At 49.8% G+C, this 9,259-nt stretch overlaps 1 pseudogene; it reads right to left on the bottom strand.

Moving 5' to 3' along the window:
• Positions 1-233: 233 nt before the first annotated feature.
• LOC144740672 (uncharacterized) lies at positions 234-5,085 on the bottom strand (annotated as a pseudogene).
• Positions 5,086-9,259: the final 4,174 nt, after the last annotated feature.

Below are 9,259 nucleotides of genomic sequence, written 5' to 3'. Positions count from 1 at the left end.
TCGATCAGCCTCGCATTGTATCTGTACCAGATGGAAATTCCTCCGGTACAGCTATTGAAGGCTTCACGAACTACGCGGGCGGTGTGTATATGTTTAGTTGGTGGGGAGTTGAAAGTGGCTGGACACAATAGACATGTTTTGGTGATTGTTCAATGTTTATTTTTGTGAGGTTATATGTATTTTTATGAGACGCTCAATTGACGATATTCAAGAATGCAAGTAATTGAAATATAGAATGCAACTTATTCAAATATCTGGCGATATACGGTATTCTTCGTGTACACTCCGTCTTCCTCCTCGTCGTCAGGTCCCTCAATAAGCGCCTTGATGTTGGGTCTTGCCGTGACTCGCGATAGTGCCACGTAGAGTTGGCCGTGCGAGAAGCATGGCGTTGGTAGATATAATCCCAGGTTGTGAACAGTTTGCCCTTGCGCCTTGTTGATGGTCATCGCGAAGGCTGGGACAATGGGGAACTGCTTGCGCCGAAGTCGAAATGGGAAGTCTTTCGTGTCGTCGTCGCTGATGAAGATGATCCGAGGGATCAACACTTCCTTACCGTTATGGGTTCCTGTCATGATAGTCGCGCGAATGACGTGTGGCTTCATTTCCAGGATGCGAAGCCGTGTTCCGTTGCACAGGCCAGCGTCCGGGTTCTAGTTGCGCATCATCATCACTGGGATGCCTTTGTTGAGGATCAACTTGTGCGGCGGAACCCCGTTGATGTTCACCGAGTTGAGGACCTCTATCTCAAAGAATGCTGACCCTGCTCTCTCGAACGTCCTCAACCGAATCTGTAGACAGGTACACTTGTGGAGCTTCTCTGAGGCGATCTGCGACAGCCTCATTCGTTGCCACCGTAGGGTAATTCAATTCATCTGCACTGTACATGGCATCGACAATCTTCTTCAGCCCGAGTGGAACGGGCAGATGATTGCCGTCCTCATCTCCATGGATGTCTGGGTCGTATTGAGGATTGTGGATCACCATGGCACGCAGAATCTTGATGCAATCCGGACCGAGGTCAGGATCAACTTCATGCCTACCCTCTCCGACTTCCAAAAGAAATTCTGAAAAGGCAGCCAGTTCTGCGGCGGATTTTTGGTTCTCTGCGCACTGGACTCTCATGTTCACAGTCAGATGAACTTGCTTGAAGTGGGACCACAGGTCGGACGACTTGAATCACGCATCCACAGTATCAGCTGGTGTTCCTTTCTTCACAACTGGCAGAATCTGTCGAAAGTCACCGGACAGGACAACCACTTTGCCTCCAAACGGTTCATGCAGATTGTCCAAAATATCGCGAAGCGTGTGATCCACAGCCTCAAACGCAAACCGGTGCGTCATTGGGGCTTCATCCCAAACGATAAGACTTGCCTCCTTGATAAATGCTTTGAGCTTGGACTGTTTGCGAACGAAGCATGTGGATATGTTCGTCGGTTTTAACGGGATTCTTGAACGTGGAATGCGCGGTACGGCCGCCTGGAAGCAGCAGCGAGGCAATGCCACTGGAAGCAACAGGAATCGCAATCTTGCCTTGAAGACGTATTTTCGCCAGCACATGGTTGAGCAGCGTGGACTTCCCCGTGCCGCCCGGACCATCGATGAAGAACAGCTTTTGATGGGGTTGACTGCCTTCGAGTGAGCCAACAATTTCGTCGTAGATTTCTCTCTGGTTCGTGTTGAGTCTGTCAGCATCTTCTACGATGTCTTGTAGCTCGTTTCAATCACATCCTTCCAATTCGCGGCGGATATGGTTGTTCTCAAGCGGCGAGTCCAAGACCAAGTGCGGGTTCTCGGAAAGCTGCGGGAGATCGTCAAAGTCCGACAGAGCCATGCCACCTGCCTTGAGGAATTCGTGGAGGCTGTGAAGGGTTTTTAACTTTACCATTTGCTCTTTGTTGGTTAGCTGGCGGTACTGGTACTCGTAATCGCGAGCTAAATCGTCGTAGAATTTATCCCAGAGAGCCTTCGTATCTGCTGGCATGGAATACAGCAGAATCGTAGCGAAGAGTTGACGACGCTGGTACGGCATCTGAAAGAGCGAGGCTTCTTCGAGACACGCAACCCATTCGCGATCGCTCTCAAGGCAGCCTGCTCGCATGGCTGCTTCCTTGAACGTCGGGCATAGTGCACCGCGAATGGTGCGCAGGTCTTCGAAAGACTCCAGGCCAGGTGTGTGGCACAACAGCACACGCAAGTAGAAACGCTCGTGATCGCGCGGAGAGCAATGCACCATGCTCCCAATGGTGCGTCGCTGTTCTTTGTATCTGATCCATTGCTTGTCCTTGTTGTCCCAGCGAAACAGCGTCGGTGTGTCCTGCTACAACGTGTCCTTCGCTTCGGCGTTGATTTTGGCCATTTCGAAGAACCTCGTGAGCTTCGTATGGCGAGCATTATCCAAGACTTGCTGTGGATCAGCGGTTCCAGTGTAAGTTACGAACTGGCTGTTGGGAAGGTGTATGCGGAGCGTGACAACCGTGTGCGTCTTGCCTTGAATTGGGTACTCGAGTAAACGCTGGCAAGCCTCCACTGGTGAAATGTAGCGTGCCTTTACGTACCGGATGATCTCATTCGGCTCACGTCGATGGTGTTCAGACTCCCTCGCGTCATCTCCAACTGCCCGCGCACTGATTTCCGTCATATCAGCGCCTTTGTAGACGTACTTGTACAGGTACTTGATCGCCGGGATGCTCGAGCACACCTCAACGTTGATGTGGCAATCGTATTTCTGAGAGAAGAATGGATTGTATGGAACAACCCATTGCTTGACTGTCGCATTGTCATATTTATTGGCCTTGAACTTGAGCACGCCGTCCGTTCGCAGGCGTCTTCTGTAGACAGGAGACCCATTCTGGTTGGTTTGTGTCACCTCGGACAGTGCCTTCGGGAAACCCTTGGTGCACTCGCCGTCCTTCATACACGGAGAGCTGGGGTTAGGGCTCCACACGGGCCGTGCATCATGCTGGTCAAAACTGTGTTGTACAGATGACAGTTCATCACGGCATCTGGAAGTTCCGCGGAGACAAACTTGTCAAAGTCCTGGCGAGTCCTGGGTTTGTCTTCATGGGCGAGAATAATGAGTATGTGAGCGTGCGGCAGTCCACGCTTCTGAAACTCGACCACATAGATTCGCGCGATTTGCTGGCCAAAGACCCCATGATCGAGATCTTTCAACGCTGCTTTGAGCTTCTGTTGGCACACACGTGCGACAATATCTGGCCTATCTTGAGCAGTTTGGTGTGGTCCGTTTCTGTCTATCGTCTTTGTGATTTCATCCCATTGAGGGTTGCACGTCACAGTCATGAACAAATCCGGCTTGCCAAACTCGCGCACCATCGCCATGGAGTCCTGATACTGCGAGTACATGTATCTCTCACCACCCGTGAACGATGCTGGAAGTACGACGCGCTGTCCGACTTGATCAAGGAAGTGACGGCGGCGGCTTGGCTCTGGATGCACTAACATGCCTGTGTGACGATCGTATTCCGACACTAAGCCTTGGTTTTCGCCTAATGCAACCACGCCCTCATGCAGGTACGCATCCAGAACTCCCTTGTAAAGATCGGCTCGAAGTGTCTTCTGGTTTGCCGCGACCCAGCGCAGAGTCTCCTGTTCGCACTTGGCACGTTGGTCAACCAGCCACTGCTGGAACAGTCGCCCGCCTTGGTGGAGAACCGACTGGTCGTTTTCCTTCTGGTAGAGTCGGTACGCAACATGTTGGCGAAGCGCCATTCGCGTCTTGTTCCGATACGTAGCGCCGTTCGTGTACTCATCGGTGTACGTCCAACCCAGTTCCCCGAGAGGGAGCAATAGATTGTGCGTGCGGGGTCCCGCATAGTTGTTGGCACGCAGGCGAAAGACGACGTTGACGGGGTTGTCGCCGGCTTCGATCATGCTTCTCATCCGCTGACCCATCGTAAGGAACTCGCGCGCAAACGGGTTGCACGTCTCCATCATGTGCTCCAAGTCCAACAGCGCGACTCTGTTCAGGCCACAAAAAATCCCCTGTCGGCGAGCCACTCGTGCTTCCACATCTGGATCGTACACGTAAATCTGCGCAAACTTGGGCTTCGTTGTCTGACCGGCCTGATCCGTATACGGTAACAAAGATCCCAAGAAATGGGCCATCGCTCCTTGGATACGGTATGTATCAGAGGTGTGGACTCGAGTCATGTGACTTGGACTCGAGTCAGACTCGAGTCATGAATTTGATGACTTGCGACTCGACTTGGACTTGCATAACAATGACTTTGTCCCACCTATGAGATGTGGACTCGAGTCATGTGACTTGGACTCGAGTCAGACTCGAGTCATGAATTTGATGACTTGCGACTCGACTTGGACTTGCATAACAATGACTTTGTCCCACCTATGAGATGTGGACTCGAGTCATGTGACTTGGACTCGAGTCAGACTCGAGTCATGAATTTGATGACTTGCGACTCGACTTGGACTTGCATAACAATGACTTTGTCCCACCTCTGGTTATGTATACACGCCTCTCTGCCCTTGGACACTTTGATCTTCTGCTACTGGCTCGAAGCGGCGATTGCTGAAAGACGCACCAAGCGACGTAAATTGCAAACACTTGATTGTACATGCGTATCTGCTTCCGAGACTCTTCATCTTGGTAGCACTTGCGTAGAATGGCCGGTGCAGGCTGGAGTGGCGGAAGAGCGACCTTGCCGTCAATGCAGCGTATGATCGAAGACTCGCCCGGCCACTTCCATGCTCGACACTTCGAGCAAACGGAAGTTGGCTCTGGTAGTTTGTGTCTTCCTGCGATGACATTCTTCCCCGAAACTCTGGAGACTTCAAACTCGTCTTGGTTGGCGAGGGCGGCCTTGCGGCGCTTGGTTCGCCGTTGAACGCGTCGCTGTTCCAGCGTCTCCTCGACTTGGTTTTCTGTCCTCCTGGCGAGACGTTCAGCTTCCAGCTCAGCATGGCGTCGACTCGCTTCCTGCAGCTCGAGCAATGACAAAGTGAGGGTCGTCTTCTTGTTGCTTACCTTCTTGAAGGTCCACGTGGAAGTCGCCGGGACAAATGAGATGATCGTGTACATCCTGCATATCACTTGGTTGATCCATTGCGTCGTTGGCAGCGTTGGTTGGTATGCGGCCTTCATCGATAGCATTCCCCAAGTAAAGCTCTCACTTTGGCTTATTCAACGAAAATGGCTTCATTTAGCGGCGATTGCGGCGACGATGTTTGAGCTCCTTGGGCTCGGTGGCGGCAGGAGTTGCATGCACGATTTAGTTTTTGTGCAAAGCGTCCGCGAGCTCCTCTCGTGTGTGTCTGTTTCGCTTGCTATAGGGATTTGGATGAAGCATTATCCTAGGTGAGGGTGAGTATGAAATAGTTGAGCAGCTTAGGCACCCTCTCCGTGTTACACGACCAGTGCTTCTAGTAATCGTGGTGGCTGTGGTGAGATATCCGGAAGTGTGCGTACACAAACGTGACGCGTTAGACAGAAAGCCTATGTAAACCGCGTTGCCTCTCAGTCCGTGACATCTGAAAGCACTGTAGAATATATATGTCGCTGTACTGTTGCGCACGGGTACTGGCAGATAAAGTCCCCCCGACTGACGCACAAACGTTGTGAGGACAGATATAATAGACGCCAGAGGTGTGGACTCGATTCATGTGACTTGGACTCGAGTCAGACTCGAGTCATGAATTTGATGACTTGCGACTCGACTTGGACTTGCATAACAATGACTTTGTCCCACCTCTGAGATGTGGACTCGAGTCATGTGACTTGGACTCGAGTCAGACTCGAGTCATGAATTTGATGACTTGCGACTCGACTTGGACTTGCATAACAATGACTTTGTCCCACCTCTGATAGACGCAGTGCCTCTACCCTGATCGCTACCAAGTCCCTACGCGACCGGCAGCTATGTTCTTGCGCGTTCAGAGTGTTTTTTTTACCCAAACATGAGCCTCACTTCCGCACGCACCACTATCCACCATAAGCGCACACTGGCACACTTATAGATGCAGCAGGTTTGTTATTTTTGATTTAATTGGTAACGCAGCATCGATATGCGCTCCACCATCCACCATGCCCTTGCATTGCAAAGACACAGCTCCGGTGTGCGTGAGCGTGTGGCGCCAGCCACAGTGACATTGGTCAGCAATGGCACCGTTCCGGTCGCACGCAGGTTGGCCCCTGCATCCTCCGTCTGTATGTACACACACAGATCCGCTATGGGGCCAGCTGTTTTTTTTATTTCGAAAATGTTATTTGTCGGTGTTATGCCGTCCATGGAGACGTGATCAACGTCAATACATCTAAATGGTAATAAGCAGAGGTGGGACAAAGTCATTGTTATGCAAGTCCAAGTCGAGTCGCAAGTCATCAAATTCATGACTCGAGTCTGACTCGAGTCCAAGTCACATGACTCGAGTCCACACCTCTGGTAATAAGCCGGATGAAGCGAAAAGTAACCATTGTACCCATCAAACAGTGAGCTCGGTTGCCCCATGGGGGTATTGAGCCATGGGCGAAAGTCCCAAAACTGTAGGGGGCGCTACGCAACTGGCCGTGGTCCCCCGGCAGGTGAAGCTGGCAGCTCAGTCCGCGAAGACTCAGCGTATAGCGAGCCCTGCCTACTCGTAAGGTAAAGTTGTTTGGGGACTCAACTAATCGCAGCACGCAGCACCCATTTTTATAGGCAAAAACGTATATACATAAATATAGGTATATAACCGTAACAACCATTCGCACACTTGCATACACAGCACACTCGCACAGCGCAGGGTCTGCGGCCACAGTGCACTGCAGCACTCGGGCGCAGAACTTGCCAGACCTATGCTGTCACACAGCGCTTACCTTCCGTGTGCTTCAGCATGTTTGGAAATGGACGACTCACTGACTGACGCGTGCTGCCGCCACAAAGCACGCAGGCCACTTTGAGGCAATTCAATGTAAGGGATAATTAATTCGTCGAATGAGATTGAAGGCGACACCGACAGAATTTCTCGAGCGCTGGTTTGCTATGTAGGGCCGGGGAACTGTGCAGGGCCACTTTGCACACACTTGTTTCGGCCCAATGAAAGATTAAGCACAGTGGTTTCAAGGGAATGGGCACCACAATATAGATGTAGCTGCATACGAAAGAGTGGTCAGTTTTGTCCACTGGGCCGTCGCAGCGAACCCCACCAAAAATGAACAGATTTAATTGAAAGTTCAGGAATAGAAAATGTATGTGGCTATCGGATTGGTGGAGGGTTCTTGGTCGCAGCCGCGGACGTTCTTCGTTGGGGAGATATCGCCAGCAGGACGCAGTGTTCGGCGGGTGCAACAGCAACACTGCACCTACAGTAGATTTTCCGTTGCGACCATCACTCTGAATATGGTGTTTCGTGAAAGTTGGTGAAATTGTTGGCCGAAGAGACGTTTATTTATTTATATTCGTCGAATGAAAGTGAGCTGTGGTTTTTTGCCGGCTGTTTTATTAATTTTTATCGACGAATCAGAGCGAGCTGTTTGGGCGGGTCCGTAAATAAATTAACGTCCAGATACGCAGACGACCAAACCCGCGTAGTTGTTTAAGATTTAATAACAGACAACTTAGACGTTTCGATCGCAACGCAAGCAGTCGTCTTCAGGAAAACCTGTACAACATTCTGCTTCCGCAGCTCTCCCGCTAATGTTTTCTTTCACCTGATGGCGATTGCTTGTGTTGCGATCGAAACGTCGCGCTATTTTTATTATTTTATTACGCGCTTTTATTTAACTCACTCTGTTGTTGTCGTTGTTGTCGTTGTTGTCGTTGTTGTATCCTCAAATCTTGTAACTACATTTTAACCCACTTCCCAATGTGGTATCGACTGCAAACTTCGTACACTGATGTCATACTGATGACAATACTATGTTCTATCATAAAACAAAAAAATGTTAAGCAATCTTTCTACACGCTTTCTATTAACTCACTCTGTTGTTGTCGTATCCTCAAATCTTGTAACTCAATTGTAACCCACTTCCCAATATGGTATGGACTGCAAACTTGGTATACTTATGTCATACTGATGACAATACTATATTCTATAATTAAAACTTAAAGTAATAATAATAATAATAATTTTAAACCATCTTTATTATATGTTATGTTTCGCCTTGGCTCTAAATGTCCACGCTCAACTGAAGTCGGCTGTAAATCACCACGGTCCCTTACGTTGTGGCAAGCCTCGGGGCCATTTCCTGGAGTCGTGGAGTTCTGCCATTACTCGTAAGGGTACATTTCATTAAAGCGTGTTTTTAAAAAAAGTATTTTAAATATTTCTTATTTTGTTCTATCTACGTGACTTTACCGAAAGACCCAAAGAATAATGTCTAGTCGTGGTCAGAGGTCGTAAACGGGTTTTGATTCCTTACCGTACCCGTACCCGGCAGCACCAGGGTCGCAAACAGGTACCCGCACCCGTACCCGGCCGTACCCGTACCCTACCCGTACCCGGCCGTGTACGGGTAGGGTACGGGTATCGGGTACCCGATTGCGACCTCTGGGATGAAGCCATGTTGCAGGCGCGGGTGGGTTGATTCTAGGAACTTGAATTGTGAGAAGAGACAAGACAACCGTGATGATGGGTACAAACTCAGTAATCACTGGAAAGATGTTATTAACCACGCAAAAAAGACTTAATTACACTTTTTGGACCATCTTATCTGACAGGCACTATTTTAATTTACTTCACCGAGTGTTAACATCCACAGTGTTTAACAGTAATCTCTTCATTGTTCTTTGATCACCGCTCGCCACGTTTCCATTCATTGTGTTGAGCACTACGTGATGTCTTTGATCACCGCTCGCCCTCCGTCCCGGCGCGTCTCCATTCATTGTGTTGAGCACTGCGTGCAGTCTTTGATCACCGCTCCTCCTCCCTCCCGATACGTTTCCATTCATTGGCTACCACAGCCTGATAAGCTCTCCCCCCTCTCCACCTCCCTTCAACTTGCTTATAAGGGATTACATCTTGAATCATTGCTTCACTTGATGCAGCTAATTCGGCTGTGACGGTCCCACCTGATGACGGAGACTTGTGTTGCCTCCGAAACGTCGTGAATTTTATTTTGTTTTGTTTTATTTTACTTTCATTAATTTTAATGTTTTTACCTACGTGACTTTACCGAAAAAACCTGAGAATAAGAGTGACAAACGGTGACTCACCAGTGACTCACGGCCTACCCGTACCCGTACCCGGCCGCACCAGGGTCGCAAACGGGTAGCCGGGTATCGGGTAGGGTACGGGTATC

Source organism: Lampetra planeri, unplaced genomic scaffold (genome assembly GCF_965212315.1).
Source record: "Lampetra planeri unplaced genomic scaffold, kcLamPlan1.2.h2 scaffold_266, whole genome shotgun sequence".
Classification (NCBI taxonomy): Eukaryota; Metazoa; Chordata; class Hyperoartia; order Petromyzontiformes; family Petromyzontidae; genus Lampetra; species Lampetra planeri.
Note: the sequence above shows the minus strand (reverse complement) of the source record. Positions and strands in the feature narration are given on the sequence as shown.